We start from the raw sequence: 24,466 nt of genomic DNA, 5'->3' as shown, positions 1-24,466 counted from the left end.
ATATCTATGCACTGGTTGTTAACTTCAGATGTTATTTACTTGTATACTTCTTACTTCTAATAACTGTCTTGTTTAATACAGGATTACTTTCACTTTCTATTATTTCATACTTTCACCTTCAGGTAGAGAGCCTATGTACTTTGTCCCTGTAAAGATGTTAGGATTACAGACTAAAGTTCTCCCAAGGGATATCAGGCAACTTCTATACAGGCACAACTGAAACTGAGCTGTCAGTTATCAGGTTTTTATTTCTAAAATTTCACCATGCAAACAGGAAATTACAACTGAGGATTTTTTCAAGACTGAGGATATTTAATTTCAGGTTATTATAGAGTGATGAAGTGTTATGACCATCACCTACTACTGCAACACCTTGACAAGTTGTCCACCTGTATAACACATGTACTGCTCCATTATTGCAATCACACAGGGGGCTGCGGAACCTGGGCCAGGAGGTTTAAATGGAACAGCTTCAGCACATCTACTTTTGTTTCAAACCACTGTTTAATTTCATACTTAGGCCACAGCAATTTAGATCACTGTTTCACAGGCAGAATAAATGTTTATTCAATGCAGTTGGAGAGAACAAAAATAAAAATAACCCATAGAAATCATCGAACTTTTGGGAAACGAGGACTATACCGGCAAGTTTTTCTTGTCAAAGACATGTATCAGAAAGCAATCAAAAACAAGAAAATCCTGAAAACATAAAAATCTGACAAAATAAAAAGGTGGAATTGCAGTTACATTGTCATTCAATTTCTGTATTTTTTAGTGTCCAGTGGCCCATAAAACACCAAATAATATATGTGTCAACTTAGCCCCCACTTTGGGAACAGTTCTGATCCTGTCATATCGTCACAGGTATGGCCTTGGCCCCCACTCTGGAAACAGTTCTGCTTCTGTCATATCGTCACAGGTATGGCCTTGGCCCCGACTTTGGAAACAGTTCTGATCCTGTCATATCTTCACAGGTATGGCCTTGGCCCCGACTTTGGAAACAGTTCTGCTTCTGTCATATCGTCACGGGTATGGCCTTGGCCCCCACTTTGGGAACAGTTCTGATCCTGTCATATTGTCACAGGTATGGCCTTGGCCCCCACTTTGGAAACAGTTCTGCTTCTGTCATATCTTCACAGGTATGGCCTTGGCCCCTACTTTGGAAACAGTTCTGATCCTGTCATATCATCATAGGTATGGCCTTGGCCCCCACTTTGGAAACAGTTCTGATCCTGTCATATCGTCACAGGTATGGCCTTGGCCCCCACTTTGTAAACAGTTCTGCTTCTGTCATATCGTCACAGGTATGGCCTTGGCCCCCACTTTGGAAACAGTTCTGCTTCTGTCATATCGTCACAGGTATGGCCTTGGCCCCCACTTTGGAAATAGTTCTGATCCTGTCATATCGTCACAGGTATCACCTTGGCCCCCACTTTGGAAATGAGTTCTGCTTCTTTCATTTCGTCACGGGTATGGCCTTGGCCCCAATTTGGGAACGGGTCTGCTCCTGTCACATTGTCACAGAAGTTCCTACCAGGCACTACAGGTACATCACGTGTCTTAATATATGTTACACCTGTCACGATTTCCATCATGAGCTGATGGTAAAGTTGGGCAGCAACAAGATTACAATATGTAACACTGTAGCAAAACATGAACTGTGCAGTCCACATATTTCATCACAGAGTGACAAAACCAGGGTTTAGTTAGTTCATTAGAATAGCATTTCAATAATTGACTTGTTTATGCTTACAATACTATAATACATTACAAGCTGCTAATTAAGATCACACAAACAAGGAGTAACTACATCACATTTTTTGCAACTCCAACCACAAACTGCTTTATTAAAACCACAATGAAATAAAAAAAGCTGGAAGTTGGTAACTACAAAAAAAGGTGTAACAGTAAAAAAACAAAGACCCCCCCCCCCCCCTCTTCCTCACCTCCCACCACAAACACACACCTTCTGATATCTTCCTCATCAGACACATCCTGACCATCAAATATACAGACATGACTTTAAATATTCATATATTTCATTGTTGTCTCCCAATGGTGAGGATTTTCACTTATATAATTACTTTTGTCTGGGAGAAACCCAGGGTACAAACCACCACCGAGTGGCAGGTTAACAGACGTCATTCCCACATGTGGTCTATAGTCTTGCCCAATCTCCCCCTCAAACGTCTTCAACCGTTTTGAGAACAGATGAATCCCAAAATTCCCTGTCTAAAGCCAGGGTTGAACCAGCACCTGATATGCTTTGTGGTTAAGAGTCAAGGCACCTGTAATATGTAATTTCACCCATATGCTGTAATAACTAATACATTATTTCACATTAAACAGTAATAATTTGACTTGGATCATTTGAACTCAAGCATCTTTATACAGATTATCTATGAAGTAAGCAATTCTGAAACGCTTTTATTAAGTGTAGACCATGGTATATACCAGAAGAGCGAACTGTTACAGCTGTAGGATTGGACGGCAAACCATGTCCCCAATCCCCTTCCTTCTCGGCAGCCCCAACTACATCTAGACACCCCAGCATGTAGAGCCTCAAATAGACTTATATTTCATCCCCTTTCAAAGTACACCATCTTGGGATGCACAATGGTCGTTCATGATGTGAGCAGGCCTCAAGGATGTCCTCTGAGCTGTACCTATACAAACACCGAAAGGGGACAGGAGTGAAGGTGAGGAGGAGGGGGGGGGGGGGGGTAAGGAGGAAGGGGGGAGAGGGCAGGAGGGGACCAGAGCAGGTATCACATACAATACAACCTGGTATGCTGCAACGTGCAACGTGATATGGGGGAATTAAGCTGAAATGCTGCATGCACATTCACCTGGCTGATTCGCTGAATTCAAGCCCTTCTCCTCCATCCACTGACACATGAGCAGCTTAAAATGCTGTATGATTCACCTGTCTCCATGTATAAATACAGCAGGTGTGTAAGAAAAGCACGATCAAAAGAGACACAAATGATACGTATACATCTATATCAATCTTTGGTTCACAAACATTGAGAGCTTTCCCATTACACAAGACTGAATGTATACAGGTGCTTAGCAATATGACCGCCTCACCAGAATAGAGGCCAGATACCTGTACAGTTTGCATCAGTTCAAAAGACAGGTAAAAGCAGTTCACAGAAGTCTTATAAAAGGATGAATTTCAGACTTTTTCATCCAAGTTAGTTTTTTTGTTCGGTGCCCAGTCAGCATCTGTGTGTACAGGAATAATCCACGACAAACACACAGACTTGGTATCTTCCTGTATGCACAGGTAGACCTTTGTATTCATTGCTCTTTTCATCTACGTCCAGAAGGAAAACACCACAAATATGCTCTCATTCGCTGTGTGTACAGGCATGAACAGAATACATGTGGGTACTATAAGCTAGAGAGTGCCTGTACCTGCCTGGGCAGGGTAGGGGCGTACACAGTAGAGCATCATGCACGCACATCTTTATCCCTATCATACCAGCCCAGGTGTGGCCACTCGAGTGTGTCCCACAAGGAGACAAATCTCACCTTTGATGTTCACTTCTTCATCTGCCTTTGTGGCTTGACTCTACACGAGTTAATAGTGTCGCCGTGACAACATCCGGATCTAAAATATGGATTTTGCAATTCCCTTCTATTCTTGAAACAGGATTACTGAATTAGATAAGAGTGAAGTTTCACTCAACCCAAGAGACCTGGTGTCACAAGTAAATTATTTCAGTAGATGGCTCACAAAAGTAGATAAGCACACATTGTGAGACTTGGTATGATTTGGACAATCTGCTTTGGAACTGACCGTTCATCTTCAGCAGATAAATGCAGGAAATAGTAGCTCTTTCCCTGAATATCCCAGCTGTATTCAATCATTCTGTTCAGCTAGGAAGCAGCAGGGGTGAACTTGATGACTTAAACCTTCAGCCACGACAAGAGATGGATTCAAACCTGCAACCTGACTGGATAAGAAGGTGGACTGGCTGTGGCAAAAAGAAAAAAAAAACAAAGAACACTTTATAGCCCTACTGCCAGAGAATCTTCCCAACTTTAACAAAGTATATATCATAAAATTCAACCCGAAATGTGTAAACACGACAGTTCTGCAATGATATGATGTGTATCCCCCAAGATCATCAACTGATCAAAGTACTGTATCCCCTACAATAACTACTGGGACATATCGATAACCAATCAACTGACCAAAGTATCCCTACTGTAACTACACATTAACATCATTAGACTACATCCCAACATCGGGACCTGGGATGTGCAATGTAAACATGAAACCTTATACATGTATATATACTTGTATCCCAAACCAGCAATTGATCAAACTATCCCCACTATAACTATAGTAACTCCTGGCACTACACCCCAACACCCGCCCTCAGATATACAGTGTAAACATAACAGCTTATAGATACATGTATACTTGTATACCCAGCCCCTCAAATGATCAAATACGTGTTCATGCTAAAAATCAAGGTGTACAAGTTTTCGCTAAGCTTGAATGATCACCTTTCATTTCTAAATGTTCGGCCAGCATCACGAAATTGATTTCTTTTTTTCTCTTCCTCTTCATGTGTACATTCCAGCTGTGTGTATGTATTTAAGACAGTGGTCCCTCGGTGAAGGAAACAGCAAGCTGTCAATTGCAGATGGTCCCTAGGTACATACCTCATCTACTCAGCTAGACGTAGATGGTGAGGTTAAGGTCTCATAAATAAATGACAAGTATCTGGGACATCCTGCACCAGGTAGATTGACTGTCGGCCTGCCACCCTGCATCATAAATACTTACCTGTGTATCCAGGCAGCCAGGTATTGAGAGCAAGATGGATGGGGCAACTCACAGTGCAACTATACGCATACAGTGTAACTAAATACACAAGGCTAGAGCATGCATGTGCGTGCACCGGCACAGAATTTAACCACACAGAAACTCATGTACCGGATACACCCGATATACCAAATTCCATCACAGTTACAATATACTGTATAACACAGCTGATATCTTCATTCAATCCAGTCTGATTCAAACAAAGGTTTTATTATCTATTTATTTCATAGGTGTTTTACGCCGTACTCAAGAATGTTTCACTTACACGGCGGCGGCCAGCATTATGATGAGAGGAAACCTAGCAGAGCCAGGGGAAAACCTCCAACCATTCACAGGTTGTTGGCAGACCTTCCCATGTACAGCCAGAGGGGATGTCAGGAGGAAGTTTCTATAAATCTTTTTGACAATAAATATGTTATAAATTACAAAATGGTTCAATGACATAATTTTCAAAACGGCCTCAGGATCGAAGCAAACAATCACAATTCAAAAGAAATGACCTGAACACTACCTTGATCAGGTGAAATGATACTTAATTGCCATTCTGATTACTGCAAAACAGCTTATTTGCTGCTTGTCCAAAACAGTACCCTCGTAACAAGTAACAAAGACACAAATAGTTCTCAGACAGAACAACTCCACATATCAGCTAAATGTATTTCCTGCTTAGAGTACAGTACATGAAGGTGGACGGCCCAAACTACTGGATTTACCTATATCAAGTATCAGAGATGGAATTACCCAATCACTGCAATGGCTGTTTCACAACCCCTGATTTTCCAATAAGTGGAGCTTAATGCATGTGCTATTTGGGGTTTATTACAAACAGCCTTGACTTTTTCATGCCTGAACATTCTCAACAGCCCTTCTGTATGTACCGCGACACAAAGTCTCCGTGACCTATGATTAGGCAGCAGCCCTCCTGTATGTACGACACGAAGTCTCGGTGACCTATGTTTAGGCAGCAGCCCTTCTGTATCTACCACAACACGAAGTCCCCGTGACTTATGTTTAGGCAGCAGCCCTTCTGTATGTACCACAACACGAAGTCTCGGTGACCTATGTTTAGGTAGTAGCCCTTCTGTATGTACAACGACATGAAACCTCCGTGACCTATGTTTAGGTAGCAGCCCTTCTGTATGTACCACGACACAAAGTCTCCGTGACCTATGTTTAGGCAGCAGCCCTTCTGCATGTACAACGACACGAAGCCTCCTTGACCTATGTTTAGGCAGCAGCCCTTCTGTACATATCACGACACGAAGTCTCGGTGACCTATGTTTAGGTAGTAGCCCTTCTGTATGTACAACGACGCGAAGCTTCCGTGACCGCGTTTGGCTCGGAGAGTTCCTAGAGAAATGACGTCATCTGACGGATGGGAAGTATAAGAAGGCCTCTCTTGGTGGTTACAGTTCGGGTCTGGAGCTGGTTCCGTTAGAGTTAGCGATACAGCACTATAACAGCTAGTTGTCCTCACAAGTTTCAACTATGTACTGTGTAATGCTTGGCAACTCTCTTCGTTTAAATTACTCCCCTATGAGTTATGTGTACTGAACACTTCATTATTGCACTGATACTGTGCTTGAGTATTTTCTCTCGTTGTGTTCGTGCTGTTGTGGACTGTGAACTCTGCCATCGTACCTCATCTGGATGAAGTAAGTATCTTTGTATTGTTGTGTAATACCTTGTAAAAAGTACCTTTGTACAGATCTATAATACATGTACCTTGTAAAATAAAGTCTGCTGGTTTCTTTTTTGTGTGGCTTAGCTTTCTTGCATTTTGTACAAGCCCTTTTTCATACAGTTAGTTAGGTCGTAACAAGCCATAATTAAAACTATTATTTTCTCACCCTTTAATCATGCACGTGCATGAGAAGTCCATGAGTATGCGAACCCAACCAAGATGAGAGATTTAAGCCAAGGCAACAGATCAAGCTCAAAATGTCGGTAATGACCTGAGCTGAATGACCACTACCAGCCACTGAGAAGTCGGCAGAGCAAATCACTGCAAAACTTGAAGTGTATCTGTGAAGAAGGTGTGGTCACAGGTAAATTGACTACTCTTATACCTGACGGGCCTAACAACACTTTATCTGCATCAATGTGATGAAAACTAGCAACAGCCAGCCATTTCACAGACACATGTACACATTTCTAAAAAAAACAAAATGTAGGTATCTGTCAAGTACCACTGTGTACTCTCAGTTAACAGACAGTTAAACATAGCAATGTGCTGGCAATAAAGTACAAATTGACAGTACTCATTTTCTGTGCAAAAAAATACATTTAGTTTCAACCTCAGTTCACAATATATTTATGCTCTAAAATTCACATTCAAATTTTGTGACATACATTCCACTTGAAAGTAATCTTGGCTTGACCTATCGTTTTGGAGAGGTCTATTTTTTCTACCATGTCCAGAGTGCCACGGATGGTGTGATAATTTAAGGCAAGAGTTGTGGTTACAGGTAAGTCCAATCTACCTGTACACAGGATCGTCAGCTAACATCTAGGTACAGCCACATGTACATCTACATGCACACCTGTGTATACCTGTGGCCGCTAAAGTCAACTCAGTCATCAATTTCTCAGGCAACATTATTAGAGGCAGCTCACAATATAAGTCATCCAGACACTAAGTGGCCCCTGTATGGGTTAGTTTTGTCTCCTAAAAGGGCGCATTGGGCCGTCCCCATTAAGGTTTGTTTACAGAGCTAAAAGGTCGTGTAGGTTGGTTGGAGGACAGGATCAGTTTAATGGAAGGGTATTGTGGGGGAGGAGGAGAGGGGAGGGAGGGTGGGAGAGGGTCGTAGTGTGATACCTACCCTGTCTACTGAGGTATGAGGCATGGTCATGTAGTCACAGGAGTCTGGTATGTCTAGCCACATAGACGGTGAGAAGTTTCTCATACTTGAGACATTCGTCATTACCTAATCGCTTCAGCAGGATCTTGTCAAATCATCTCATACACCTACATCTAATATCAAATAACATTTTCACCCACGTGCAAGTTACGTGACAAGCTTCTTTCCTGAAAATTAAATGTTTGATCCTTGACTGTATTTAAAACGATGAAATTTTGCTTTGATATTTAAACTTGACCCATTATTTAACATTAAAATTACCTGCTAAAATGAAAGCTGTTGTAAAAGATTTTTTCTATTCAGTAAATAAATAAATAACTAAATGTGCCCCCTACAGTGAAGCTGCATTTTAAATCTGTATAGAGATCCTCTATATTACACAGTCAGAAAGAATTTTTGATGAAACTAATCTTAACATTTGAATCATATTATAATGTATAGATTTGGAACCAACAAGCTCATCCAATTTAATTACATAACTACATCATTTAAAAAATTCATCTCATTAAACTTCTACATGTAGATCAGGGTAAAACAGCTTTATAACTACATGTACATGTAAGTCCTGTTTGTACATGTACCTTTGGTGTTTACCCTATCCTTTATAACCACGTGCACATGTAGGTCCGGCTTGTACATGTACCTTCGTGTTTACCCTATCCTTTATAACCACGTGTACACGTAGGTCCGGCTTGTACATGTACTTTCGTGTTTACCCTATCCTTTATAACCACGTGTACAAGTAGGTTCTTCTTGTACATGTACCTTCGCGTTTACCCTATCCTTTATAACCACGTGTACATGTAGGTCCTGCTTGTACATGTACCTTCGTGTTTACCCTATCCTTTATAACCACGTGCACATGTAGGTCCTGCTTGTACATGTACCCTCGTGTTTACCCTATCCTTTATAACCACATGTAGGTCCTGCTTGTACATGTACTCTCGTGTTTACCCTATCCTTTATAACCACGTGTACATGTAGGTCCTGCTTGTACATGTACTCTCGTGTTTACCCTATCCTTTATAACCACGTGTACATGTAGGTCCTGCTTGTACATGTATCCTCGTGTTTACCCTATCCTTTATAACCACGTGTACATGTAGGTCCTGCTTGTACATGTACCCTCGTCTTTACCCTATCCTTTATAACCACGTGCACATGTAGGTCCTGCTTGTACATGTACCTTCGTGTTTACCCTATCCTTTATAACCACATGTACTAGTAGGTCCTGTTTGTACATGTACCTTCATGTTTACCCTATCCTTTATAACCACATGTACATGTAGGTCCTGTTTGTACATGTACCTTCGTGTTTACCCTATCCTTTATAACCACATGTACTAGTAGGTCCTGTTTGTACATGTACCTTCGTGTTTACCCTATCCTTTATAACCACGTGTACATGTAGGTCCTGTTTGTACATGTACCTTCGTGTTTACCCTATCCTTTATAACCACGTGTACTAGTAGGTCCTGCTTGTACATGTACCTTCGTGTTTACCCTATCCTTTATAACCACGTGTACATGTAGGTCCTGCTTGTACATGTACCCTCGTCTTTACCCTATCCTTTATAACCACGTGCACATGTAGGTCCTGTTTGTACATGTACCTTCGTGTTTACCCTATCCTTTATAACCACATGTACTAGTAGGTCCTGTTTGTACATGTACCTTCGTGTTTACCCTATCCTTTATAACCACGTGCACATGTAGGTCCTGCTTGTACATGTACCTTCGTGTTTACCCTATCCTTTATAACCACGTGTACTAGTAGGTCCTGTTTGTACATGTACCTTCATGTTTACCCTATCCTTTATAACCACGTGTACTAGTAGGTCCTGTTTGTACATGTACCTTCGTCTTTACCCTATCCTTTATAACCACGTGCACATGTAGGTCCTGTTTGTACATGTACCTTCGTGTTTACCCTATCCTTTATAACCACATGTACTAGTAGGTCCTGTTTGTACATGTACCTTCGTGTTTACCCTATCCTTTATAACCACGTGTACATGTAGGTCCTGCTTGTACATGTACCTTCGTGTTTACCCTATCCTTTATAACCACGTGTACTAGTAGGTCCTGTTTGTACATGTACCTTCATGTTTACCCTATCCTTTATAACCACGTGTACTAGTAGGTCCTGTTTGTACATGTACCTTCATGTTTACCCTATCCTTTATAACCACGTGTACTAGTAGGTCCTGTTTGTACATGTACCTTCATGTTTACCCTATCCTTTTACACTCTGATAATAATTTTTCGGAGTAAAAAAAAACAGGAACTTTACCAGCATCATACCATCACCATTTAGCAATCTGCTATGGCCATGGAATGAATGAATGAATGATTATGGCTTAATGCCAGATCAGCAATATCTCCGCCATATCATGCCGTGAACAAGTTAAAAACATGAGGCAGTGCCTCTACGGCCATGGAATACCACAATATGATAATACTGCTTTATTCTCAAATCCAGGTATGTATGTAGATTGCATCCCCCTCCAACCCTCTCTGTACAACTATAATGAGTGCATCTCAGGTGAGGTCAGATAAGAGTGGGCAGAGGTGGGGGTTATCCTGTGGTAAAAGACCCACATGAATGCTGTAAACTGAAATATAAAAAAAAAAAAAACAGAAAACCATTAAGACTGTGTGTGTGTGAAGATCTATGGAACCTGGGGACAACTAATAAACTCATATATCATCTTGTTTGGTGTAGGCTCTTGGAGTGACGTTCAGTCAACAGAGCTGGGAGCCTTGTCAGGCTGGGAGATGCGTGCGCCAGGGATCAGTTTTCCTGCCTGGCTTATTGTGGTTGCTGTAGGGCGCCGAGGACTGCATGCACTGCCAGCTCAAGACGCGGGCGAGCGAGCTGACGGGCGGGGAACAGGTAGGTAGCTGGGATGTGTGAGGGTTGGATGTCTGGACTTGCCCATGACCCCATCCTCCACAGATGACAGTCACAGCCACAACACAGCTATGCAAACCCCCTTCAGACCCACAGATGTATTGAACAGCCAATATTTACCTACCCAAGCCCAGGCAATAAATACATTCTCACATCACCCTATAACTGGACAGTTGCTGGGGCTACATCAGATAAACAAGATCAAACATCCTACTATCAAGTGGGCCTGATTTTGAAAGGAGGAGGGGGAGAGCTGAGGGGCTAAGAAAGGGCTTGAGTAGTGCATCATTACAATGTCAGCCCAAGTCAAAAGTTGATGGGAATTCAATGTAGTGACCCCTCAAAATAGGTTGAAGTGTGTACCCAGAGCAATACCAAGAAGGAACTATATTTATTCTACATCAGTCAATCAGTACTTGGGTCTTCAATAGCCTTTCAATTAGCAAATGCATAGGTGGGAATGTCTGGCAGCAACCTGCGGATTGTCATGGGTTTCCCCCTGGCTCTGCCTGGTTTCCACCTACCATAATGCTGGCCGCCGTCGTGTAAGTGAAACATTCTTGAGTATGGTGTAAAACACGAATCATATAAATAAATTAGCAAATGGCAGACATTAACAACTGCTATTGATTCTTAATTTTTCGTTACTGACTGAGTATTTTATTACATAACATGTTGCACTGTGATGATGTGCTTTTTCTTTTGTTTGTTTTTCCTTTGTTATTCCATAGATATGAAAAACAGATCATAGAAATGCCAAATTGAACAAAAAACTGTACACGTATCCACTCAAAGATGGTATTGTAGAGCTGCATAATGCTTGTGTGCATGCAGGCCCTATTTGGTCCTCAACACAAGCCTCAACCTGCAAACTTCATGTATACAGGTACTTAGTCAGACATAAGCCATGCTGGATGGAATAAAGTCAAGCTAGCTGGCACCAAGCCCATCCGTCTTCAGCCCAGTTTATATCTTCCTTCTACAGCTTGCCTTAACGCCAGAGACACCTGTAAAAGGCCAGGTTTATGGCAGTCCAATCCTAATTCCACAGTGATGTCATACACAGCTCAGCGTTCACCTGCAGCCGGAGCCCTGAGAGTAAACTTCACCAAGTCAAGTTTATTATAAAACCACAAGTTGGTAAACACGGCTATTCTCACTTTACCTCTGCACATACTTTGATCAGTATTTATACACATGCAGACTGCCATTACATCACCACCATTTACACTTTACTAGCTTGAACTCTACTGAGTATATCAAGATCACTCCAAACTCATGTACATGAACACATAGCTCTGGTATTAAAACACCAGGATATTTGTTCCCCCAAATTAAACAGTTTCATAATTTATGCATTTTTCTAACTGTTGAAAATTAAACGCAACATAACTACTTAGTAACTGTGTGCAAAATGAATGAATGAATGATTATGGCTTAATGCAATTCTGCAAAATGAACTGTTGGCCTTAAGTGATACCTGTCTCTAACTCTTTTGAACAAACACTATATTTGTTATACAGTATTCATTATATAGTATACAACATTCACAAAAAAGACCCAGGCCAATGGTAGCTCATGCAGAGAATCATCAAAACACAGTATCATGGATCAAAGTAAAGAAATCCTAACTCATGACGCTGAACACTTCTAGTGTAAAAGGTACACATGCTGCATGTTTAATGATTTAACTCGTTGGAAAAACTGATTATAGAAGAAATGAACAAGTCCTGTTCACAAAGACTGAAATTATATAGTGTACAGGCAACTCTAATGACTGGTAATATCACGTACTGTACATACTACAGACAACATTCATTTTGTAAAGAAATTATTTCTCACCTTTCGAGCTTTTAAGTTACAACTCTTCCCTCTCATTCACGATTTGAAGTGAACAGCATCAGCCATAACTGAGGTTAACCAAATATTTTGTCCTGATTTTGCAAGACATTTGATTGTCTGTGTGCGGACACATTTTCGAAAAATGTGATGGAAGAGGACAGCATTGGTAGAGGGTCAAGATTTACTTAATGCCGTTTTAATGCCTTGTATTCAGTGATATTTCACATGTTTAATAGCAGTCAGTTTTGTGGGTGTAAGAAACAAGAGCACCACGAGGTTGGGTAAACTCCTCCATGTGACTTGCATGCTAGAAGGTGTAGAACAAATGGGGACCCAATAAACTCACGGCAGCAGGACAAGTATGCCATTTTATTCATGTCAAATGTTCTTTTCCCAGCTCATTATAATGACCTCACATTAAAGACAGGACATTACCATGGATAATGATACACTGTAGACATTGTACTGTAGACAAACCAAGATTTGATGTCCATGTAATACTAGGATATTATGAAGTGTTTTGTACATTATGGAGTGGTACTGTACTCATCCATGTTGCGTTGAAAATCCGTATTGGACGAGATGCCACAGGCTTGCGGATTTCCAACACATGAATGAGTACAATACTGCTCCATTATAATGCATGCACAAAACATTTCACTATGACCTATTTATTATATAGCTGAACCTGTCCCAGGACTTATGCCTAAAACTCGTACAAAAATGACAATACACATACAGATTTACCCGGCCTAGAGGAAGTTCTTTCGATCTCCCTGTTCTCAGCGGGCAATGCACTCTGTATCCAGCGATTGTATATTCCTAAGTTGCTTTTGATCTTCACTTTAGCGTTTTGCAAAAATTTGGACATAAACAAATAATGAAATTTATTCCCCTGTCCACATTTCCTCGTCAATGTTTACAGAAGCGTAGAGAGCAAATTATCAACTCAGCAGCGCCTCCCCCACCCCAACAGCGCCCAAAGCTTTTGGCATATAAAGTTGTCTTCCTTTGCGACCGTGAAAGAAAAAAATATGGCTCTCCGGGCTCCAAGTACAGGACGGTCACGTGGCACAATCCAACTGTTTTCACTGGACAACATTTATAGCTAGCTCCATTATATCAATGGTTATTGATCTTGCTTCACAAATATCACCACCTTCCCATTAACTTCAACAACTTATCTTCCAACAAGAGTAACATTGCACAAATGTTTCCCTCAACACCCTCAACCACCTACGATAACAAGGCTCCAGGAGCAAAGAAAGCAGAGAAAATCTACAAATCCCATGTCAAAGACCTGGACTGAACTCACACAGGGTCTCTCAGTCATGTGAGGAACACCTCACCATTGGTGTCATGGAGATATGTCCCGTCCCCTCAGAAAAATAGTAAATTCTACAGGTATATGCACGAACAATTTGTGAAACAGGCCGCAAATTTCTGAGAACATAATCATTCCCTGCAAAAAGGGATATAAAGGTACATGGTACTGAAAGTTTCTGCAGTAGTATTTTTTATATTTCCTTTTATGGGAGGTAACAGAAATGTAGATACTGTACATATGATATTAGCTTCCTTTTGCAGCCTGATCAAGTCTTCAATGTGTCAACTGATAGGCACAGCACCAGGACTGAGGTATTTGCCCAAATTTCCAAGAAGCATCTGATTGGTTGATGTGGGAAGTGTCAGGTGACAAATGGGGCGCTGAACAGTTTTACGTCTGTACACATGCCTGACCCTCTACTCTGACCCAAGGTTGGCACAAACCCCACGATTTTAACCTCAATCTTGCTGCTATCGGAGGCCTAGTATATGCTACCGTATTCCAGATAAAAAAGCACCATTAAATCTCAACTTCCTTGGTGATGGCTTCCATGGCAGTTTTGTCATAAATAATGTTTGGCTTTATGTCACCATTACACTAGCTGGCCCTTTATCATACAAAGGCAAGCTAGCCTATGAGGTCAGGCAGAGTCCTCAATTGTACAGAAAACAAGACATCTTCAGACCTTGAGAACCGATATATAGCCCATGTACTTTGTATAAGATTCCCCAGACAGGATTGGGATTTAACAACCACCATAATATAAGAATTCCATAATATTCCTTAACATACAGTACGAATACATTTGTCACTTAAAGATATTACCACAATGGGAGTACTGACAGTTTTCTGGTGGAATCCATGATTAGCAGTCTGCATTCGGTGGAAGTCTAAAACCTTAAAATGCCAATAGTGAATACCACACAACAATTTTGTTATTTTTTCAGAAAAATGGAGCTCCGCTATATACATGTATATGCACTTCTTTGTGAAGAACACTGAACTCTACTCACAACTTTCTATTTCCAATCAATTGCATATACAACTGACATACAACCCTACATGAACCAAATCAAAAGATTGCTGATGAAATCCCAGCGTGTATAGTGAAAACAACACACCTGTTGTTTTAGCCTGTTTTTAGGGTGACTAGGCTTCAGGTATCTCTGTTGTTGGTATCCCATCCCAGACAACTGATGATAGCAGATATCTTATCAATAATATCTCATCCTGAGAAGCTGCCAGACCTTAAGAACACACCAGATGTTAGCATCTCGAGATCCAGCTAACCTACTTACAGCTTGTCTCCCTGTCCAGACTGTCATCTGTGGTTATGGCCACTTACAAATAAAACAGACAAAAATCTGTTACTCAGTTATCACAAGCCCGAGATTGGTGATGTTAAGCATTAACATTTCCTAAATGCATAAACTCACAAAATATACACATATCAGTAATTAGCATAACTCACTGGAATCATCATTAAATTGTCTTTTGTTTTGTAATAATAAAAACATTGTGCAATTCATTCTGTCATCAACAAAGCGTGAAGCATCTGAATTCCGATCAACTCCAGTGGACCAGAAGCTGGCAAATTTACTGTAGTTGTACATATGATCACCACAATTACATGTACATGACATAAAACCCAAAAAAAGCACAATCTCCAGAAATACAAAATTGGCTTCAAAAAAAGAAAAAAACTTAGTGAACAGTGTGACAACATGGACACTTGGCAGCAAAAAAAAAAAAAAATCTCAACCCTTCTAAGTTACTATACCTGAGATTTGTGATCAAAATTCAAACCTTCTTTAATCATTAAATGATTTCCAAACAAAAAATGTAAAAGCCTTGACCTGACCTGAGCTATCATTTAATACCCCTGCACCCATACAATTCCGCACTAACAATGCCGCCTTCAGATGCAGGTAAGTCCTAAATTCTCAGCGTATATAGTCTGCTGATAAAGGCCTCATCTGAATGGGTCTGATGGCCATATTGACCATGGCCATTATTCAGCCAGGTAATCAATTTGTAAAGATAAAGTTAATCCTGACGGAGTTGTTGATGAGAATTAACGCGAGCAAGAGATGATCAGTAACAGCCTGCCACATCATGGCAAATGTGAATTATGGTTCCATGAAAATCTATAGGATGCGGGCTAGCACGAGTGGAGCGGAGGATGGGGGGCTGCAACTGGCTTCTTCGCGCGGGACAGCTGCCTGTGACAGTCCAATCAATACAAGCTGCCAGCTCGCCTTGATCTCTCTACAAAGCGCTCAAAAAGAGGCAGTGGACAATAGATAATACGGGAGTCGAAATCCTGCAGATTGAAACTCAGCATCCTGTTATTGTAGCTTTGACTAGAGTTTGTTCTCGCATGTGTTAGGCAAACATCATACCTGCACGTTCTGGCCCGACCGTACGTGGCCAAAAGTTTCGTAGCTAAAGAAACAAGTCGATGAACTCGATGGATGAGGGAGACAAGAATTGGCGAGCTGGTTTGTGCAATAAAGGATACAATTCACAAACGAGCATCTGTCCGTGCTGCTTGGCGGCTTTCAGACGGTACATCTAGACGCGCCATCCATCCTCTATTGAATTATTGATAGACCATGTCTATATCAGAGGGACGAGATCACAAAATACAGAGGGGACAGGGCTCTAAAAACATCTCTGCCAAACAGCCATGTTTACCAACCATGTGAGATTTGTAAAAAACAGGGCGCATGAAAATTGGATAAATTGACTGCAGAGGAAATAATGATGGCTCAGCTATTCAATAGCATCATGGTCCTGCTACTCTCAGCAAGCTTATCACAATACAGCTGTAGGTGAAGTCCATGCGTTGTACTGATTCCCAATGTCAAGGAAAGTAAAATTGATGTTTAAAATATTCTATTGCATCTTTAATCCTTCCACCATGCTACATTTAATGTTTAGGAATCCTGTTTTGTCAAAATGTATTGCACATTTCAAAATTTATAATCTTTGCTCACATTTAATGCAAGACATCTCTGAACACAGCATTATGATTGCCACAATACACAAAGAAGAAATCAGAAAATCTTGTCTCCATTACCTCAGAAACTTGCTGATTTTTCACACTGGCCTTACAGAATAACAAAAGTCTGTTCTGAACAACTTCATGTGTCATTACTCACCCATACTGACGAACTTCAACAATCAGTCTGATAATGTCATTACAAACTTCTATCCTTTTTCACATCAATAAATTAAATCGATATAGTCAAACACAGCCATTAAAATCACGTTTCTTACACACTGTGACGAGGTATATATACCAGTATATTAAAAAACACATGCATGAAACGCTCAATCTATGGCCAATTTCTGGTGAAGGAAATGTATGTGTACCAGACTATGAAGTGTACACGGATTATGAATACACAACCACTGCATCAACACGCACATCTTTATCATGCTTGGTCGGATTATACGTGGTAGCTGATTCCAAAGTTTAAAGAAAATATTCTTCAGTCAACTTATAACTTCTAACTGAACAACTGTTAGCTAATATACCAGCCTGATCAAAACTTTAAACCCGTAGCTTTTAAATTTATCAAGGATCACCTGGCTGTACACCTTGCTGTCCATCAGATGATACACAAGACAACTTTTGTACCTGTAGCTTCTAACTTAATCCAAAATTAGCTGGCTGCACACCTTGCTGTCTATCAGGTGATAAATGTGACAACGTCTGTACCTGTAGCTTCTAACTTAATCCAAGATTAGCTGGCTGTACACCTTGCTGTCCATCAGATGATACACATGACAACTTTTGTACCTGTAGCTTCTAACTTAATCCAAAATTACCTGGCTGCACACCTTGCTGTCCATCAGATGATACACATGACAACTTTTGTACCTGTAGCTTCTAACTTAATCCAAGATTAGCTGGCTGCACACCTTGCTGTCCATCAGATGATACACATGACAACTTTTGTACCTGTAGCTTCTAACTGAATTCAAGATTAGCTGTCCATCAGGTGATACACAAAAATAATTTATACATGTAGTTTCTAACTTTAATAATCCAAGATTAGCTAGCTGTCCACCTTGCAGTCCATAAGGTGAAATTTTACACACGCAACTTCCAAATGTAGTGAAGATGTACCAGCTGTTTGACATCCATCAAACGACACAGTGAGAGACAAATTGTATAATACCAATTTCTATCTTTATGCCTTTATCTGAGATTAGCTACCTGTTCACCAGGTATTCAGATAACAAAAGTGACAGGTCCAAAGACAAATTCTGAGCTGTTACATGTACCTTCTGCCACATTTGCAATCTGCCCGCTACCCTCTTTCTTCTCATTTTTGGGACACTTCGTCTGCTCATTTTAGCCAATATGTATGTAACTGTAGCAGGAATTTTGTGTTTCTTTCTTCTCACATGGTTAGACCATCTAATGAACAAAGTGAAGACTCATATCAAAATGTAAAGAAATGTAACATTCTACTTTCAACACAAATATTTGTCCTAAAATTTAGAAGAATTAAGGTATTTTGCACCTGGAGCTGTAATTAACCCTCAAATATATGTACATCAAAGTGGAAATGGAAGGCCAAATGTTAAATTCCTACCAACAAGAACTTGTTTAATGGAAAGATACCATGTCTGCACATGCACAGTTTGATACACATGTTTGTTCTTATCTCCACAGAAAACATTGAAAGTGTTAACAATGAACACACAAATACATCACATACAAGTATAGGACTTGATGGGACATACATGTACATGTAACAAATACTGTTCACATGCCTACAACACATACAAGTATAGGACTTGATGGGACATACATGTAACAAATACTGTTCACATGCCTACAACACATACAAGTATAGGACTTGATGGGACATACATGTAACAAATACTGTTCACATGCCTACAACACATACAAGTATAGGACTTGATGGGACATACATGTAACAAATACTGTTCACATGCCTACATCACATACAAGTATAGGACTTGATGGGACATACATGTAACAAATACTGTTTACATGCCTACATCACATACAAGTATAGGACTTGATGGGACATACATGTAACAAATACTGTTTACATGCCTACATCACATACAAGTATAGGACTTGATGGGACATACATGTAACAAATACTGTTCACATGCCTACAACACATACAAGTATAGGACTTGATGGGACATACATGTAACAAATACTGTTCACATGCCTACATCACATACAAGTATAGGACTTGATGGGACATACATGTAACAAATACTGTTTACATGCCTACATCACATACAAGTATAGGACTTGATGGGACATACATGTAACAAATACTGTTTACATGCCTACATCACATACAAGTATAGGACTTGATGGGACATACATGTAACAAATACTGTTCACATGCCTACATCACATACAAGTATAGGACTTGATGGAAGATGCATGTAATACACACTGTTGACCAGAGTACGTGTATGATAAATCAGCGGTAACATAATGATCATAATACAGTAAAACCTGATCCTGGTACATGGTATATGAGTATGATCTATCCTGGTATATAATATACATGTATATGTATGGTAGATCAGCCATGACATAATTATCAGAATACAGTTAACCCAATCCTGGTACATGGTAGAGTAAGCACGACATTTCACCAACTACGAACTCACAATTAAGAAGTTATAGGTGTCGTGTGTACTTTTGTTTTTCCGTCTCACAGCAACAAAAGACTATCAATTCACGAACATCTATAAATGTCCACCAAGCTTGATGTTCGTGTCATCGTTATTAATCATAATATTAATGACACCAATTATCATCATCTTGATAAAGCATGCCTGAGTACATTTTCTAAGATTTTTTCCCCTCCTCGTTGATCACTAGTAATTACTGATAAAAGAAAAGAATTTTAATGTATTCAATAACAAAATATTTGAGGTATTTAATGATTTAAAGGTCAGAAATTTTGAAATTTAATCATTCTCAACCTCATTATACTTCAAAGAGAAAGATGCGAAGAACAGAAATAGGTAGGTAAAAGTCCAAAACAATGCTGACAAATTTTATGCATTCTAGCAGATCAAGACTTGTCAAGAATAAATTGATTATATGATTATATCCTCACTATTACAACGTGTGTGTGCATTATTATGTGGTGTGGAATATCGTAATGCTTTTAAACTACTGTGCAAAGATCACAGGGATTTCAACAGATTTAAAAAAGATCTACGAATTTGATTACTGTTTAATGCTTTACTCAAGAATATTAAAAACATGTCTAAGTCCCCTAAATACCTACATGCTCAAACAATAACTTGAAGAGAAATAAAAATGTGATAAAAAAAACATATAGTCATGTGCCAATCCTGCGGACTATAAACCAGACAATGGCTGATTAAGCAGCTTACAAGGAGAAGGAATGAAGATGCCAGTGGTAGTCACAAAAACATCAAACAAAAGTAAAGATGTTACAAGCTGACAAGCAGTGAAGCATCAAACGAAGCCTGGGACTTAAAAAAAATGATAATGAAAAAGGTGCTAATTTGTTGTAATTTGCCCGAGCGTGACGACTTGTTCGTGCGACAACCAGTGATTAACACGCTCCTGTATCATGTATCTTTCTATTTTTATCAGACTCCTCACTTTATCTGTGGCAATTTGTCAGCACTTAGCCTCTCTAAGGGCCCTTACTTAATGGCCGAAGGGGGGGGGGGGTCATAAAAATTTGCATAATATATACAATCATCATGTACATGTACTCAACGCCAATTCAAAATCTTCAATATGCATAAACATATACTCAGGGAATGGGCTTAGGATAAGACTTTGATGCTAAAATTCAATAATTTGCAATCCCATACCCGCTACCTTATCAACCTACCACCACCTCCTGTCTACATACATAACTCCTATCCACAACAATTCGTTCAGATGTTTTTTGTCTATCCAGTAGTATTGTTCAATAACATACAATGTAATCTAAAAGTTTCAGAAATCTTCATACCGACCAGTATCTTAAACGTGTTAATTTCTGTTTCTTCTAAGTCTTCTACTTTTCGCAGAAAAGAACTTGTTAGGTTTAACAAAATAAGATAATTTTTTTCTAAAGAATTAAGAAATTCAAAGGTAGGTACACAAATAAATACAGTAACACGCTGATAATTTATATGCAAGGTGCTGTATAGATATGTCTGTATGATTATTTTGTCCTAAATTTAAAACTTTGTGGAAATGTGGAGCAACTTTAAATATTGGCTTGATCAAAAACCAAAGACGCAGCAGAAGACTGGAGAAAAGCTTAATTAAACATCCCAAAGAAAGTTAAAAACCTAATTAATAATAATTAGAAGTACATTTAAATTACCGTCATCTAACATATTTGTTAAACACATATCTTTCTATGGAATTTCTGTCTCCTTTTCATGATCTTATTTTTAGTTACCAAGTGTTTAACAGAGTGAAAGAATTATAAAGATGTCTGATAACACACATGGATTAGTGATCAGTTAGCAGCGTCCAATCATCGCTGTGACTGACACAGCGCGTGACCACCCGATCAGTCCTCTGGCCCACGACGAGGTACATCCACAAGCAAAGATTCTCACAACTTCTCATGATCATTAGGTCCTGCTTCACAGATGCTCGCATGTCCTGTCATAAAGTCATTATTACAAAAATCATCCCATACATGAATTATAATAACAGTTTTTCTGATGACAGTAATTGACAGTCCTTTATGCCAATTAGATTTGCTACTTTCTTTACTGCTAACTCATAAATTATGCATTTTCTGATGCAGTATCAGCTGATCCTGGGCCACTTACAGCGTGGATGGCTGGGCACTGTACATGTACATGGGCACAACACCAAGTTTACTTATGTATGACAATGACAGAGAAGTGAAAAAAACATACCAGACCAGACCTCCAAATGCCATTATCATCATTTCATTTATGCAACAGAAGAAACAATGAATATGCATCAAGTCAAACATACACAGAGAGAAAGGCTGAAAAGTGGCGATGACAAATTTAGAAGAGAGTGCATGTACTTGACAAACACGCACTGGACATGTGTGAGCAAACTTCTGACAATGTGCATTCTACCTTAATGAGGCATGTCATAACCTTCAGCTCATTCTAATTTCCCTACAACTTCCATGTTTAGGCCTAACATCCAAGTTTATTTTTTTCTGTGTCAGCTATATGTACATGTATGCTACAACATAAATACAATTGGTGCATCAGCAATGGATTAAAGGTTGACTAATGGTCAGTTTGATTTTAGCACGTACGCTGCACTGGCCCACAGTTACAAGCAACAGACTTGTACATCAAGAAAGACGCCTAGGGAGAGAAATACAAAACAAGTACTACAAGACAGGCCAAAGAAATTATCCATAAATACTGCAGGTTTGATTTTAGGAAGAACTGTAACATTACATAGTTCTTACAATGATAACCTAACAATCATGAATATATCATACAGTACATGTGAATGAAAAAAGTGCTTTTTAGTATAAAAATGAATAAATAAGTTGAAATTTTAGTAGCTTAATCTCCAATTAAATAAACTATAAGATCTGCAAAATGTTTTATTATTCAGGAGGTCTGAATGGCATGCAATGTCTTCACATACAAGTGTAAATTCAATTTCAATAGCATGAACATGAATCTATATTACTCCTAAAATCATAGTCCAGTTTTTTAAAGAGATCCTTTCAGAGGAGCATTTTCACCTGTGAATCATATATACAGGTAGGCTTCAGAACTGAAGCAAGTCAGTAACTGCGTACATCTCTACCTCTGGGGGTCTCTGTATGCCTTACACACCCAGCCAGTCACCTGACATCTAATCTCCTTGGTCAACAGATTTAACATCAATGACCATGTGATTCTCAGAAGACCTGTCTTCCTCTGTCAGTTTACTGCATGCCCCAGAAGGGTACCCTGGGGAATCTCTGCCCCAGAGGGAAGTTCCTGTGATTGGTCCTCAACAAATCAGTGTAGCCTCTGACAAGTCAGAAGTGGTGTAAAGTGACTCAAAGCTTTGACTCCATGAAGGGCTCCTACAGACAGGAATCTGCCTAACTATGTAGGCCCTTGGTAAAATGCAGTAAACAACTCATGTTTTGTTCTTTACTTTCCAGCACATGACAAAAATACTGATAAAACTATCGTAAATGGCCATAAATTTCGAACATGACTACCTTGCCCATTTTTCCTGATTCAGAGAATTTTACTGATTTAGACAGGTGTTTTGAGGTTTACTTGGAACAAGGGGAGATATTTTACAGGAAAATCATACGTTTCAGCACCGAAAAGTAATATTTTGGGACATTTGTTTGCCTCTAAACATAGACTTTTATGGGCGAAATTTTAGGTCTTTTATGGTAATTATAAACTACTACATGTAATGGTACTGAAGCTTGATGATGTCACCTTGTAGTAAGTCAGTCTCAATGGTGATATATTTAAAGTGCTGCCTCACTGCAATGCTATGATGCCAGAGACACCAGACATGTCATAAAATACAACAACTCTTATAAACTAACTATAGCATGAAATCATCCTAACCTAAACCACAAGTAACAGATAAAGTAGCCAAATTGTGAGAGCAGATTGCAAGATATGGTACAATGTAATGCGATTTGTACAACAAGAGATTGTACATTACAATAGCAAAATGTAAAATTAGAGTAGAAAAATGTGTAAACTCTTTTCTTCCAAAACTCTGATTATCAGCCAATCTAAAATGGCTAATGTAAAGGTTGCTACTACCACGTCCTTTTTTATATGACTATCATCTTTCTTTATATTTCTTTCCTGACATGTTCATTTCTTTTAATTAGGTCTCTACATGAGAAATGAATCGCTAAACTGATATTACAATCGCCATTAACAATATTTTTCACATTCAACTGCTGCTGGAATCATTACATATATTTATTAACCATTACTTTTTCAACATGAATAAACAACGCACACAGGTTTAAATTATTGATTAGAATGTCTGTAATATGCATAAATCATTAGTTCATTAATAATGTTGATTATTTAATAATCTTCTCCTTTACCTCTGCACAAGCCAAATTACTCTCTCGTAAAAATCACATACCACATATATAAATACCTCAGAGTTTCAACATCCATTAGCAAGCTCTGGCATTAACTCTTATGGCACTGTGCCTATTGCAAAAGTTATAGCCACATGTGTTCAATTCTCTAATACAGGTAAACATCCCTACTGATTTGAATGCCTAAAGGTCACTGTGAAGTTTACAAGACAATTTCAGAACATGATAAAGAAATATTGTTCCTGCAATTTATTCTTAATGTTAACTCACGGGTTTAAATTCATCAACTGTTTTACTGTTATGTAACCCAGACAAAAAATTTACTGTACATATATATATATAGATATATATAGATATATATAGATATATATAATGCATTATGGACTTTTATTTCATGAAGTGTTCAATTTCCGATGTTTTTTTTTTTTTTTTTTTTTTTATCTACATATATATGTATACCGTCACAATATATTAAGAGCCTATATACCAGAGATTTATGGCGAAACTCAATCAGCATTTCAAATCCATTTGAATTTTTTTCTATTGTTTTAGAATAGCCCAAATACCTATCACAAATTTTAAGCCTCA

General features: G+C 39.2%; 1 protein-coding gene across 2 annotated transcripts in view; it reads right to left on the bottom strand.

The window, feature by feature from the left end:
• The window catches only part of LOC135465398 (ras-responsive element-binding protein 1-like), a 76,922-nt gene that overhangs the window by 50,461 nt on the left and 1,995 nt on the right, over nt 1-24,466 (bottom strand). The window lies entirely within an intron of this gene.

The sequence above is a fragment of the Liolophura sinensis genome, chromosome 5, assembly GCF_032854445.1.
Source record: "Liolophura sinensis isolate JHLJ2023 chromosome 5, CUHK_Ljap_v2, whole genome shotgun sequence".
NCBI classification, from domain to species: domain Eukaryota; kingdom Metazoa; phylum Mollusca; class Polyplacophora; order Chitonida; family Chitonidae; genus Liolophura; species Liolophura sinensis.
This window is presented reverse-complemented; position numbering and strand designations above follow the sequence as displayed.